Source organism: Mauremys reevesii, linkage group 13 (assembly GCF_016161935.1).
Source record: "Mauremys reevesii isolate NIE-2019 linkage group 13, ASM1616193v1, whole genome shotgun sequence".
Taxonomy (NCBI): Eukaryota; Metazoa; Chordata; order Testudines; family Geoemydidae; genus Mauremys; species Mauremys reevesii.
The window spans coordinates 10,924,982-10,939,987 of record NC_052635.1 but is presented as its reverse complement, the minus strand read 5'-3'; the positions used below and the strand labels follow the sequence as shown (position 1 = coordinate 10,939,987).

Below are 15,006 nucleotides of genomic sequence, written 5' to 3'. Positions count from 1 at the left end.
GGACCCATTCACCTACTCTGTCTTGTCTGTTATTACTTGTGAGGCAGAAATGTATGTCCAAACACTATAAGTAAGTTTAATTCTGTCTTAAATTGTATTAAATAAAGGCAAAACTGATTAGGCCTAAATTGGATGGACATGTGATGCGGTTTCCCACTCTACACTCCCAACAACGTACACAATTTGATAAAAAAGGTAAATCCCACATAAATGCTCTCATCTCTGCTTTGTAAATTAATTTAGCAAAGGTGTGACCCTCATACAATAATTATTGGAGCAACAAGCCATGGCCTGTCAACGAACACATATGTGTAAAGTTATTATACACCCCATTATGTGAATACCTGTCAGTTCTACAAGCTGAATTAGTGTATGTTCTTCCCAGTGTTCTGTGCACTCATGCTAACCTACACCCCACACTACCAAGCAACAGTATAACTTAGTATTTAACATAAGCAGATAAGAAACTTGTAAAAGTCAAGATACATTAATTCAATAGCTTAGTACAAATTATGGGGAACCTTCATGGACCAGGACGTGGAATGCTGTGTCCAAAAGCAAGATATGGAATGTCACGGTTCAGAACAAGAAGTTAAGGAATGAAGTTAAGAGATGAACAGACAGGCTGGATTTCTGTGACATAAGACATAAGAATGGCCATACTGGGTCCGACCAAAGGTCCCTAGCCTCTGTTTGTCAGAGGATGGAGATGGATGGCAGGAAAGAGATCACTTGATCATTGCCTGTTAGGTTCACTCCCTCTGGGGTATCTGGCATTGGCCACTGTCGGTAGACAGGATACTGGGCTAGATGGACCTTTGGTCTGACCTGGTACGGTTGTTCTTATGTTCTTATGTAATGATCGTTGATCTCTCTCCTGCCATCTATCTCCACCCTCTGACAAACAGAGGCTAGGGACACCATTCCTTACCCATCTGGGCTAATAGCCATTAAAGGATTTAGCCTCCATGAATGTATCCAGTTCTCTTTTAAACCCTGTTTAAAGTCCTAGCCTTCACAACCTACTCAGGCAAGGAGTTCCACAGACTGACTGTGCGCTGTGTGAAGAACTTCCTTTTATTTGTTTTAAACCTACTGCCTATTAATTTCATTTAGTGACCCCCTAGTTCTTGTATTATAGGAATAAGTAAATAACTTTTCCTTATTCACTTTCTCCACACCACTTATGATTTTATATACCTCTATCATATCCCCCCTTAGTCTCCTCTTTTCCAAGCTGAAAAGTCTTAGCCTCTTTAATCTTTCCTCATATGGGACCCTCTCCAAACCCCTAATGATTTTAGTTGCCCTTCTCTGAACCTTTTCTAGTGCCAGTATATCTTTTTTGAGATGAGGGGGCCACATCTGTACACAGTATTCAAGATGTGGGCATACCATGGGTTTATATAAGGGCAATAAGATATTGTCCGTCTTATTCTCTATCCCTTTTTTAATGATTCCCAACATCCTGTTTCCTTTTTTGACTGCCTCTGCACACTGCGTGGACATCTTCAGAGAACTATCCATGATGACTCCAAGATCTTTCTCCTGATTAGTTGCAGCTAAATTAGCCCCCATCATATTGTATGTATACTTGGGGTTGTTTTTTTCCAATGTGCATTACTTTACATTTATCCACATTAAATTTCATTTGCCATTTTGTTGCCCAATCACTTAGTTTTGTGAGATCTTTCTGAAGTTCTTCACAATCTGCTTTGGTCTTAACTACCTTGAGCAGTTTAGTTTGCCACCTCACTGTTTACCTCTTTCTCCAGATCATTTATGAATAAATTGAATAGGATTGGTCCTAGGACTGACCCTTGCTGAACACCACTAGTTACCCCTCTCCATTCTGAAAATTTACCATTTATTCCTACCCTTTGTTCCCTGTCTTTTAACCAGTTCTCAATCCATGAAAGATTTTTGTAACTAGAGTTATTCCTAGTTGAAATGTATAAATTTGGGAACCCAGCTTCTGTGCAAGGTGAATTTAACAATGATGCACGAGACAGCTTCCTGGAGACTGGTATCATATTGAATCTTTTCACAGTACTATGATTGGCTTTTAGCAATAAACCCTACTGTCAAGCAATTGACTGTACAATTTATCAGTACAGTCAGAGTGCAGCCAATGATGGATGACAGGAAACTAGCTGTTATACTGTATCACAGCAGTGAGAAAGGAGTGACTTAGTTAACAAGGGCCACTTGCAGAGGTAACAAATTTAAAGTGGGGGCTATACTGTATAATGGACACTAGGGGCAGCAGAAGGTGGGGATGGGGAAGTGGTGGCTACACTGTATAATGGGCACTAGGGGCAGCAGATGGTGGGGGTGTTAGACCCGCAGCAGGAGTCACCCTATGAGATAGGGGAGCAGACAGATACCGGACACAGAGTTGGTTTATAATCCACAAATATTCTTTATTGCTTACAAAATAAACTACTCAGTCCACATTCATAACCCAACCAAGCATACTACGCCAGAGTCTAAAGATCAGAATTGAAGTCCCGATGGTCAGTCGATGTTCAGTCTGATCACAAGGCGCTGGGAGCCAGCATTACCACATCTTAATCTAAAAAGAGCTCTGGATTCACAAACGACTCCAAATTGTGAGTGTATCGAATATCTTTTATAATCCACCCCATCACATCATCAGTTGTCTGGGCAATTTCAAAAGACAGTTCTGGTCAAATTGCCAAAACCGAAGATGTTTAGAAATAGTTCCAGGCCTGAGATGTTCCTCTTTCCCCAGTTCTTGTTTACAACTGCAGCAGATACATTGCAACAGGTACATTATCATGGCAATGCCCCCAATGTTATTCCTTATCTGGCATTTCTCCATCTTTCTCATAACAAAGTGTTTTTTTTTTAAATGCAAACACCTCTTGACCACAGAAAACCTCAAATTCTTGCTTTGGTTGTCAACATGCAGGGCTGGTGCAACCATTTAGGCGACCTAGGCGGTCGCCTAGGGCACTAGGATTGGGGGGGGTGGCATTTTCTTCGGCAGCGACCGCGGTGCCCGGCTCTTCGGCCGCCCCGGTCACCGCTGGCATTTAGGTAGAGGGAGCTGGGGCAGAGGAGCACAGGGAGGGCCACCTGCAGCAAGTAGGGGGGGCGGCATGTAGGGGAACTCCGTGCCCCAGCTCATCCCTGCCCAGCCTCCTCCCCGAGCACGCCGTGGCTGCTTCACTTCTCCTGCCTCCCAGGCTTGTGGCACCTAAGCTGATTGGCTCCACAAGCCTAGGAGGATGGAGAAGTGAAGCAGTAATGGCATGCTCGGGGTAGAGGCGGAGCAGCGGTGAGCTGGGGTGGGGGGGTGCCTCGGGGCAGAGGGTGGGGAGCTGCTGCAGGGGGGCACCTCAGGGTGGAGGGGGAGAGCTGCCGCGGGGGTGGGGGCTTAGGGACAGGGGAGGGCGCGAGGTGGAAGTTTCGCCTAGGGCGCGAAACATCCCTGCACCGGCCCTGTCAACATGCAACACACATCCAGCACACTTCATCCACACTAGGCATATAACATATTACATGGATATCTATCTATCTATCTCCCAACAGTAGTGGGGAAGGTAATAATAGGAGATATACCAATCTCCTAGAACTGGAAGGGACCTTGAAAGGTCATTGAGTCCAGCCCCCTGCCTTCACTAGCAGGACCAACTTTTGCCCCAGATCCCTAAGTGGCCCCCTCAAGGATTGAACTCACAACCCTGGGCTTAGCAGGCCAATGCTCAAACCATATAGGGGTGGCTATACTGTATCATGGGCAATAGGGGCAGCAGAGGGTGAGGGGTGGTGGTGGGGTGGCTATACTGTAAAAGGGGCAGTAGGGGCAGCAGAGAGACATGGCGGAAAAGGGATGGCTATACTGTGTACCAGGGGCAGCAGAGGGTGAGGGTTGAGGAAGAGTCAAGCGATGGTCCATAATGATGTCAAAGACTTTGCTTTTTCAGCTCCTGCAGCTTTATACTCTCATATTCTCACAGAACAGTGTATTTCTCTGTTGTCAGAGCCAATCCCCAGCATCAGAGCAGTGAGGAAGATTAATTAATAGCAAGGAAATTCATTACTCCAACAGTGTAGCTATTTGCTTCTGCAACATTTCCCTGTGTGTTTTGCTGAGCTGTTCCCCTTCTACTTGTGGGTGTGGCCAGGGCAGGAGACATTCCTGGACCTGGCATGGTCCTTGATCATTTTCCATTCATCACAGTTCAGAGTTGGCTTGATTTGCAAAGGGGCTGAGGTCTCATTGATTGCAGTGGGAGATGTAGGAGGCAGATGTTGCTGTGAATTAGCCCCACTGGTTTGACAAGTGTCTGGAGAATAAGGACACAAATAATTCACCTTCGGGAGCAGAACCTTTTCCATCTAGGCCTCTGAACGGACATTTCATGTAGAGCAACAAGGATGATGCAACTGCCTGTGGCTGTTGCCTAATAACATTTCTGTACGGAGTTGGCACTGTAGTTTGTGTCTTTGAAAAAACAGCAGATAATTGCTTCTACTCTTCTGGGGCTTTTTGGCAGCTAGAGATTCCTTTTGTTTATTTTTAAGATAAACTTCCATCATATCTGTGCTTGCTTCATCCCAAACACTTCCAGTCACACATCACTGATGTATTTCATATTGTCAGAGAGTCACAGCATTTAAGGACAAAAGGGACCTCCAGATTATCTTGTCTGACCACCTCTGTCTCACGTTGTCTTGGGTGTCATCACATAGGCCCACAGAGCACTTTAGCCAAGCATCAAAGTGAACATAAAAGAGAAATGTACCTGGTGGTCCCTGTAACTGAGCACTGAAATTGGGGCACCTCTGGGATGCAGAATGTGTAATGTCACGCAACACTGAAAAACAGATGATTAAGGCAGGAAAGAAAGAACACCTCATGTAATATAAGCAGCAAAGAGTCCTGTGGCACCTTATAGACTAACAGACGTTTTGGAGCATGAGCTTTCATGGGTGAATACCCACTTTGTGGGATGCATGTAAAGGAAATTTCCAGGGGCAGGTATATATATGCAAGCAAGAAGCAGGCTAGAGATAATGAGGTTAGTTCAATCAGGGAGGATGAGGCCCTGTTCTAGCAGCTGAGGTGTGAAAACCAAGGGAGGAGAAACTGGTTTTGTAGTTGGCAAGCCATTCACAGTCTTTGTTTAATCCTGAGCTGATGGTGTCAAATATGCAGATGAACTGGAGCTCAGCAGTTTCTCTTTGAAGTCTGGTCCTGAAGTTTTTTTGCTGCAGGATGGCCCCCTTAAGATCTGCTATTGTGTGGCCAGGGAGGTTGAAGTGTTCTCCTACAGGTTTTTGTATATTGCCATTCCTAATATCTGATTTGTGTCCATTTATCCTTTTCTGTAGAGACTGTCCAGGACTCTTTGCTGCTTTTACAGATCCAGACTAACACGGCTACCCCTCTGATACTTGACATCATGTAATATAGAAAATGTGTGTGTATGTGGGTCTGCATGTGAAAGAGAGAGAGAAAGAGAGACTGAAAGCTCATGCAATGACTATACAGCCATTCAATAATGATAGTTGTATAGTAAGTAAACGATGAAGGGTTGAGGAAATGATAGCAGAAACAAAAGAGACCTATAGGTTTAGACTTATAAAAATTACTTAGAAAGACAAGATAGCTGAGGTAATATCTTTTATTGTTGGTGAGAGAGACAGAAGTTGGTCCAACAAAAGATATTATCTCACCCACTTTGTGTCTCTAGTATCCTGGGACCCAGATGGCTATAACAGCACTGTATACAAAAATAGCTTAAGCAATTAGCATAAGTAGAAGGCTTTATAGCCTGAACAGAAGGAGTTGCTCAATGAGTTAGCATAAGTAAGTAAACTAACAATGAACATAAGTTTACTGTTTTGTCATAATAACAAGTGTTGCAAAGAGCACATAGGTAACAACAAGGGAATGAGACCTGCTCTGTGTGTGTGTGTGTGTGTGTGTGTGTGTGTGTGACTCTCACCCTCTGCTGGAGGGAATGAGCCATGCTCAGAGTGTGGGTGCATGCACCACAGTTGCCCCCCCCTCTTGTGACGCCCATGGAGTCATTCATGATCACTGGTGGTACAGAAAGATCTTTCATTTACAGCTCATCTGAAAGATATAACTTTCACCAGAACCAATGCCCCCTTCCACGGTGAGGGGTCGCTGCAGACCAGCACAAACACCAAAGGAGAGTGCCATCTGTTCATAGAATCATAGAATCTCAGGGTTGGAAGGGACCTCAGGAGGTCATCTAGTCCAACCCCCTGCTCAAACCAGGACCAAACCCAACTAAATCATCCCAGCCAGGGCTTTGTCAAGCCTGACCTTAAAAACCTCTAAGGAAGGAGATTCCACCACCTCCCTAGGTAACATATTCCAGTTCTTCACCACCCTACTAGTGAAAAAGTTTTTCCTAATGTCCAACCTAAACCTCCCCCTCTGCAACTTGAGACCATTACTCCTTGTTCTGTCATCTTCTACCCTACCTACCTCCTGCAGCACAGGGCCCCCGAGTGCAATTCTGGGGCACTGTGGTAAGCAGCCATTCTCATAGGAGCAGGTCCACTGCTGAATCTCTCACCAAACTCCTTGCAGCACAGGGCCAAGTGGTGCCCGGCTGAGGCACAGGGGGTCAGCATGGACCAAGAGACAACAGTGCCCCCCAAGTGAGACCCCACCCAGCTCCTTGCAGCATGCCATTGTCATCCCTTGGAGCTGTGCTGGAGCACTGGGGTAAGTACTGCTGACCCACAGAGGAGAACATCCATCCTGTTTCTGTCAATACAGCGCCCCCTACTGCTGAGTTTCAACATTGGGATAAAACAAGAACATCCCACAGAGGCCTCCAGACCCATCCCTGTATTTTAGCACACCCCAGTGCTACACTGGGGTATTGCTAGCAACACTGTCTAGGGCAAGATTGCCCCAAACTGAGCACCCCACCTCACTCCCAGTAGCACAGCCTCTAGCCCCCAATGGCCATCCTGGAGTAAGGGGCTCAGAACTATCTAAGAAATGAAAGTGCTCCCAGCTGAGCCCATCACCCCACTCCCTGAAGCACACTACCCCGTAGCACCTCTCAGCTTCTGCACAGAGTTTATTCTAATGTTCCTGGGAGATTGTCCTGATTCTGGTCCTGCTGCAAACTTACTGGTGTCAATGGGAATAGTCCCACTGACTTCTATGGGCTTTGGATCTGGCTCTATAGGAGGGAAATGGGCCCTTTCATTAGGGCAGTAGAGTGAGGACTCCTGGGTTCTGGAAGGGGAGTGGGGTGTAATGTTTAGAATAGTGGGAATTGGGAATCAGATCTCCTGCGTTCTAATCATGGGTCTGAGACAGGAGTGGGGCACACAGTCTGAATATCAGGGAACTGGAGTCATGAGCCTTGGGTGTTGTTACTGACTCTGCCTCTGACTCTTTTTGTTGTGTTGCCTTGGACAAATCATTCCTCTTTCCAGACAAAATAGTATCACACAATTTACACCACTTAGTAAATCTCATTATGATTTTCATCTAGAAAACACATGATGATGATGATTGATGATGATGATGATGATACCACCTCCTCTGAAATAATGGCCCTGGTTAATTTTATTTTGTTGCAGGTTGATGCAGAATTGTTCTTCCTCTGAGGAATATTACAAGAAATTTCCTTCAGGGACTAGGTCCAAGAAGCCAGTGAATGAAATAAAAACACCTCTGTTTCCTTCAACGCATTTTGCACTTGTAGCTAGGAGATAGAACTACTCTTCTTAAACAAGGCAGGATATAAATGAATGACTTAAGGCCCCAACCATTCTCCCACTGAAGTCCATGGGTGTTGTGCCCCAGTCTGCAATGGGAGCAAGATCATGTCATTGGTTTCTTCATTTGAATTTTCCATACATGGGCAGAGAATTTTAATGTGTGTCTGAGCACATGGGTTGGGTCTGTGTTCATATCTATCTATCTATCTATCTATCTATCTAGTCAAATCCATTTGGCAGTCTACTTGTTAATATAGCAATTGATCTATTCGTCTCTGAATCTATCATTCTGAATTCAACTAGTTTAATAATCATGGGTCAGGTCATGAGTTTGACTTCAGTGCTAATTAGTACCAGGTAAAGTTCTGGTCCCATTATTCCATAGTGCCCACCAAAGTGATAAATAAGCACCAAACATGCTCATCATCTTGCCATGATTATATTTATTATTTTTGTTGTTGTTGTGTTATTGTTGGTGTTTCTCGCTTCTCTCTCCTCTCGTCCTTACTCTCCTCTGTTTTTCAACTGTCATCATCATCCACTGAGTCTGAGTGGAAATGTTGTTTCTTGAAGTAGTTCTTGTATTTGGTTCTGAATACAGTTGGCTGGGAGGACTTAGTCTGATCTCTTCTAATAAGAAAGTCCACTCCCAGAATCCAACCATGGCACATGCTCTGCACCTGCTGCCCAAGAGTTAAATGGCGATCTCTTTTAGCTGAATTTTTCTCAAACCTTCCTTCACATAATGTATGCTTCTTTCATTGCTTTCATGTCCTCCTGTATACTAATGGAGTGTCCAGATGCCTTGAAGAGCTCAGAAAATATTAGTCAACTGCCAGTGACAAGCATCTTTATAGACCTTATTCCTAATGGTGAGCAGAGGCGGCTCTAGCAATTGCGCCGCCCCAAGCAGGGCGGCATACCGCGGGGGGCGCTCTGGCGGTCGCCAGTCCCGCGGCTCTGGGGGACCTCCTGCAGATGTGCCTGCGGAGGGTCTAGAGCCAGCCCTGATGGTGAGTAAATTTCTGCATTTATTTAGAGCCACTCCAAATGTCAGCCATTAAATAAAGAAATAAATCCAAATTCCTTCTGAAAAAATAGTGTAATCAATATTGATGTTTTCCATGAGAAAACATCAGTATTGATGACAGTTTTCAATTTTCCATTCGATTTCATGTGGACTCTTTGAATCGAAATTAAGGTTTTCACTATTTCAACTTTTTGTATAGATTCAGGATGAAAATATATAATGGAATATTGGAATTTCCCATGAGATGGAAATTCCATTTTCCAGCCAGCTCTACATGTACTACAATGGTCGTACTGAGGAAAATATTCACAAACATCAATAGAGGTTCCCCAAAGTAGGTCTTAAGAAAGGCTGAAGAATTCCCACCTCTTCTCCAAGGCTCCCTATTTAGAGAAAAACATTCTCTTTTGTTTTAAATTGTGCATGCTGCATAGTGTGCACTACAGTGTGCTTTGGTTGTTGGATTTAATTTCCTCTATTTCATTGAATGTGTGTGAGTGTTTGAGTGTGTTCAATTTCCAGGAGAATGGTTCTGTGGTTATGGCAGAGTTTCAGGTATCAGGAATGCTGACTCGCTGTGTAAACCCACTCTCTTCACCCCTATCATTCCCCCAATGGTTCCCAGTTTCCCCCTTAGTAGCTCACTATTCTTTGACACGTTGCTTTGAGAGCAACATATTGAAGGTGCTAAGGGTATGCAAAATATAATATTTGTTATTGCTCATTTTTATTTCAACTCTGTCATTTCAGCGTCATGCCTTTATTAGGAAGCTCCCTGTCAACAAACAACCTAGAAGTAAAACATCTGTGGAAATTGTCTCTTTGTATATTGTAGGATCTTCTTTCTTGTAAAAATCTTTATAGCAAGGTGATTAGACAAAGATCCTCCACTGGTGTAAAGCAGTATAGAACTTTTTTATACCCATGAATCTGTTAAGATTTACACCAGCAAAGGAACTGGCCCTTGCTCTTATTTTGTACGTTGAGAGAAACCAATGCATTTCAGATGCTGTGATGATAAAGGCAGGAATTATTTATACTGTTCTCTAATATTTAGGGAAGAATAACATTTAATAGTACACAAAAGGCCAAAATCCCCCATTATTTTCAGCATTTATCATGATTCTCATTCTTCAAAGGGCTTCAATGATATTGGGCTCAGCAGCCCCAGTTTACTCATGTGAGTAGTCCTCACTTATGTGAATTGTAACTGCAGTTGGAATATTTGCATTCATATAAGAATTCCTGTGTTTAAGATCTGAATGAGATCAGAATTTGCTCTCATTTGAGAAATCTTATTTGATAAATGTGGCTGTAGAAAGAAAGAAAGAAAGAAAGAAAGAAAGAAAGAAAGAAAAGCATTGATCCCCTTTTGAATTTTCATGTAGACAGAAAATAAATGTTTTTGAAGAGCAAGAACAGAACCCCTGATGCTGTAAACTGGTATGCCTCCATTGCTGGTATAAACTGATGTATCAGAGTAAATGTATCAGACCCCCGTCTGTTGTAAATCAGCTGTAGTTCCACTGGTGCCAATGTGGTCGGATTTCCAGCTGATCTATATTAGCATAGCTTGATTGACATCAATGTGGTTCCACCAGCTCATGCCTGGTGATGATTGGGCCCAGTTACATATTTCTATACAGAAATGCAGCATGTTTTAGTTTGAACCGTCCCAACTGAAAGGAAAGCAGTATGAATTGTTTGATTTGCATCCACATGTTTGGCATTTCTCAGATTCAGTCTCTTTGCCACCACTACAGATGACCTATTCTGTGAGTGACCCTGGAGAGAGCCAGACCATTGCTGATGTATTCATCCTGGTGGGGCTTTCGTACCTTAACAAGCTGCAAATCGTTCTGTTTCTGGTGTTTCTGGTCACCTACCTGGTTGCCCTGATGGGGAACCTCCTCGTTATCCTCCTTATAAAGCTAAACCCCTCACTTCACACCCCCATGTATTTCTTTCTGGTGAACTTGTCATACTTGGAAATCTGCTACACCAGCACTGTGGTCCCTCAGCCGCTGATTCACCTCCTGGCAGAGCAAAAGCCCATCACGATTGCGGGCTGTGCTGCCCAGATGTACGTCATCACCATCATGGGCCTGACAGAATGCTGCCTCCTAGCAGTCATGGTGTACAACCGCTATGTGGCCATATGTCACCCCCTGCACTACAGAACTATCATGAGTGGCCGGGCATGTGCACAGCTCGCGAGTGCTTCATGGATCATCAGCATCTCAGTGGAAGTAGCTCAGACCACGTGGATCTTCAGCCTGCCCTTCTGTGGCTCCAACCGCATCCACCACTTCTTCTGCGACATCCCACCAGTGTTGAAGATGGCATGTACGGACACATCCAAAAACGAGATTATGGTCTTGACTGTGTCAGTTTTGTTCATCATGGGCACTTTCCTGATGATAATCCTGTCTTACATCTACATTATCTCCACCATCCTTAAGCTGCCATCAGCAGAGGGACGGTGTAAAGCCTTCTCCACCTGCTCCTCCCACCTCATGGTGGTGACTTTGTTCTATGGAATGGCCCTTTTCACCTACTTGAGGCCCAAGTCCATCTCCACCCAGAGAGTGATCAAATGATTTCCCTCATGTACACAGTTGTGACCCCAGTGTTGAACCCCATTATATACACGCTGAGGAACAAAGAGGTGAAGGGAGCCTTTAGAAAAACAATAGAAAAGAGTATCTTTTCACACAACTGGAGAAATCAGAGAATGAAAGGTAGAGTTAGTTAAAATAGGGGGAATGAGGGAAATTCATAAATATTTTGTTGAATTTCTTCCGATGACATTCACTTTTTTAATTGGAATTTTGAGATTTGAAAAAAATTTGACCTGTTCTAAATCTGTTTGGAAAATGGGAAGATAAACATTTTTAAAAATGAAATAAATAAATAAATAAATAAACTTTTGTCAAACTTTTGATAGTCAGAACGTTTTGACCAGATGTAAAGATAATTGAAAAATCAAATGAGAATCTTTAGTCAAAGTAGTATCCTGATTTTACATCTTCAATATTTGAAATGTCAAAGCAAAAAAAAAAACTTAACTTAAGAAACATTTCATTAATGTTCACCTTAGTTTGCTGAAATTTAACAATTTTCACCAAGATTTTAATATCTGAAAAATTCCAACCAGCTCTACAAAAAAGTCCATTTAGGCATCCCCTTTTCCTGCTCTGGCTGCCCAGTGCAGCATTTTAGGTTTTGGATTGGGTTGGGGTTCCCTCTGGCCTAATTTTAAATAACATTCCTCAGCACATATGCAGGCTTCCTATATAAGACACGGATAGATTTTTCAATGCGTAACCTGATCAGGTCACACAACAACTCTGGGAGATGGCTCTTGACCTCCATGGCATTTTTTACTAGCAGATCAGACTGTAAGATTATGGTCTATATCATAGAGTCATCCATTTTAAGGTAATAAGAGACCATTTTGATCATCTAGTGTGATATCAGCAATTGCCAGGGAAGTCCAACATTGCCAGTTTAGCCTGGAGCTGGAGCACACTCTGTGGGGATGGATAGGAGCTCTAAGCCCAGAACTCTAAGAAGCATCTATTGAGCATGTGGAAACCGAGATTCTTCCAAATGCTCATAATTTAGCCAAGTCTGGGTTCTGTTTCATGGAACCAGCAAAAGGTGCATCCCTGACACCAGGGTGACCCCCCTCTCATATTTCATTTCCTGCTTCAATGCCTACCAGATCTAGAGTGTCCAAAAGAGAATTCTTCCCCTTTGTTAACACAGGGGAACCGATGTATTTTCCCATAATCTCTTTCACTGAAATGACTGAACCTTTTTTTTTTTTTGCAGAACTCTTAAGAAAATTTCCTACTGAGGCAGACACCCAACATGAAAAAATTTCAGCCCAAATGGTTAAAGTTTTAGGAAGTTATAAGGAATTAAAAACAGGGTCTTGTAATGCAAAGTATTGAGTAACCTTATTTATAGGGTTTTCTCCCATTGGCACTTATAATATATCTTGTCTGGAGTCTATCTAGATTCATATATTCTAAGGCCATAAAGAACCACAGTGATTATCTAGTCTGACCTCCAGTATAACATAGGCCATAGAACTTCCCCAAAATAATTTCTAGAGCATAACTTTTAGAAAAAAAAATCCAGAATCCAGGTATCCACCACATACCTGAGTAATTTTTTTCCAATGGTTAATTAAAAATGTACAATTTATTTCCAGTATGAATCTGTCTAGCTTCAACTTCCAGCTATTTGGTAGACATGCCCCAAAGATCTTCAGTAATATCATCTTCCCCATGTCTTCCATATTTATTTTTTTAATTTTCTGTTTAATTGAGCTATAGATCATAAACTGCTCAGAGAACTATTTCATTCTGTTGAGTTTGCTATAAATTTCCATGTATGGTTATGCCACAATAATGTAAAAGAAAGAAAGAAAGAAAGAAAGAAAGAAAGATATGTTGTTTGTAATTGACAATAAAATTATTCAAGTATTTCTGTCTATAAGGAAAGAATTTTTATCATCCAAAGGCAGTTGAAATGTTCTGTAAATAAAAAGTAACTTGATCAAGTACAATTATTTATTGTTTGTCTCTTCAGGATCAAAACAAAATATTTGGTGGTCTAGAAAACAAATTAGCAACATAAGCAAGCAGCATAGCATTTAAGGCCAGAGAGGACCATAAAATCATCTAGTCTGACTTCCAATATATCGCTGGCCACTACTACGACCCAGTGCCCTCAAACCCATCCAACAACTTAAATTAAACCAAATTATTTTTCCTTTCCTTTGAACTTGAAGGGAGAGAGCCTGAGGTTCTAAGAAACTTGTTCAAGTAATATATGGTTTTAGGGGTCAAATTGAATATTTTCAAAGCCAGCAAAGGGATTTGAACAATCAAATGGAAACTCAGTGCCCCGGTTGCACCTTGTAGGATTTTCAAAGCATCTAACCAGATCTAGCACCAGATTTTGAAATGCATTCAAATATACAGAAAGGTTTTTAGTGATGTGGGATTTAGTCACCTGAATGATTATGAAAAATCCCATTAATTGCCTATCTGCATTTTAAGTGCCTAAGGGCCCTAATTTTTAAAGGTATGTAGGTGCCTAATGATCACATAGGTGCCTAGAGGGATTTTCAACAGTGCTTAGCACCTAGCTCTCATTTAATTGAAATAATGTGGTGTCTAACCTCCTTAGGAACCTTTGTAAATCCCATTAGGTGCATATCCGGCATCTGTAGGCACCTAAATACTTTTGAAAAACTGACCTTCAGGGTTTGACCCAGTACTCACTAAAGTCAATAGAAAGACACCTGTTGAGTATTGGATTTGTCTCTTAAGTGATGCATTATGGTGGCCATCTGCATTTGGGGGAGTTTTGGCTCAAGGGAGCACAATGGTAAGAGCTCAGCTATGCTGCCATAATCTATTGTGTAGACGCTACACAAGAGATACCACAGCAATGGAAGGGGTTCATCTGTCGCTGTCGTAACTCCACCTCTCAAAGTAATGGTAGCTAGGCTGATGGAAGTATGTTCCCACCTTCTCTAGCCACCAGGTTCGCCGTTCTGCGTTCTCTCCTTCCTCTACTGGGGAAGTGAGGGACTACAGGGGAGTCTTTTCCACTCTTTTGGGTCAATTCCAGAGTTTGCTGTGTGGCGTTCCTTCATCCTCCACCTACAGAAACTACATTGTGTGGGGGGGGGAGGGGGGAGTGGATGGTGCCACAGATCCACCCCTTTTTTTCATGTTCTCTATCTATCTATCTATCTATCTATCTATCTATCTATCTATCTATCTATCTATCTACTGTATTTTTCACTGCATGCATCCATAGAAGAAAGCTTATGCTCAAATAAATTTGTGAGTCTCTAAGGTGCCACAAGTACTCCTCATTCTTTTTGATGATGAATGGGGTTGTTTTAATCGAACCAACATGTACAAAGCGAGAGGCGGCGCCTTGCTACGTAGAGGGGTTGTACTTCAATACATCAGGTGAGGTGTGACTAGTTTGTACCTGTGTATAAGAATGCACCCATGAGGGGTTGTCTTTGTCTGGGCTAGGGGGGCACTGGTAAATCCCAACACTGTCTGAGCCAGTCCATTGTCAGGGAGCACATATGTACTAGCAGAACTGTAGACATCTGATGCGGGGAGCTAGAGACTGTGTTTCATTTGGCAACGAACCTGGCCGGGTCCTTCATATCTTAGCAGAGA

The 15,006-nt window shown here is 42.8% G+C and overlaps 1 pseudogene; it reads left to right on the top strand.

Annotated features, from left to right (window-relative positions):
* The first annotated feature begins 10,545 nt into the window (after positions 1-10,545).
* Positions 10,546-11,537, top strand: LOC120379983 (annotated as a pseudogene).
* Positions 11,538-15,006: the final 3,469 nt, after the last annotated feature.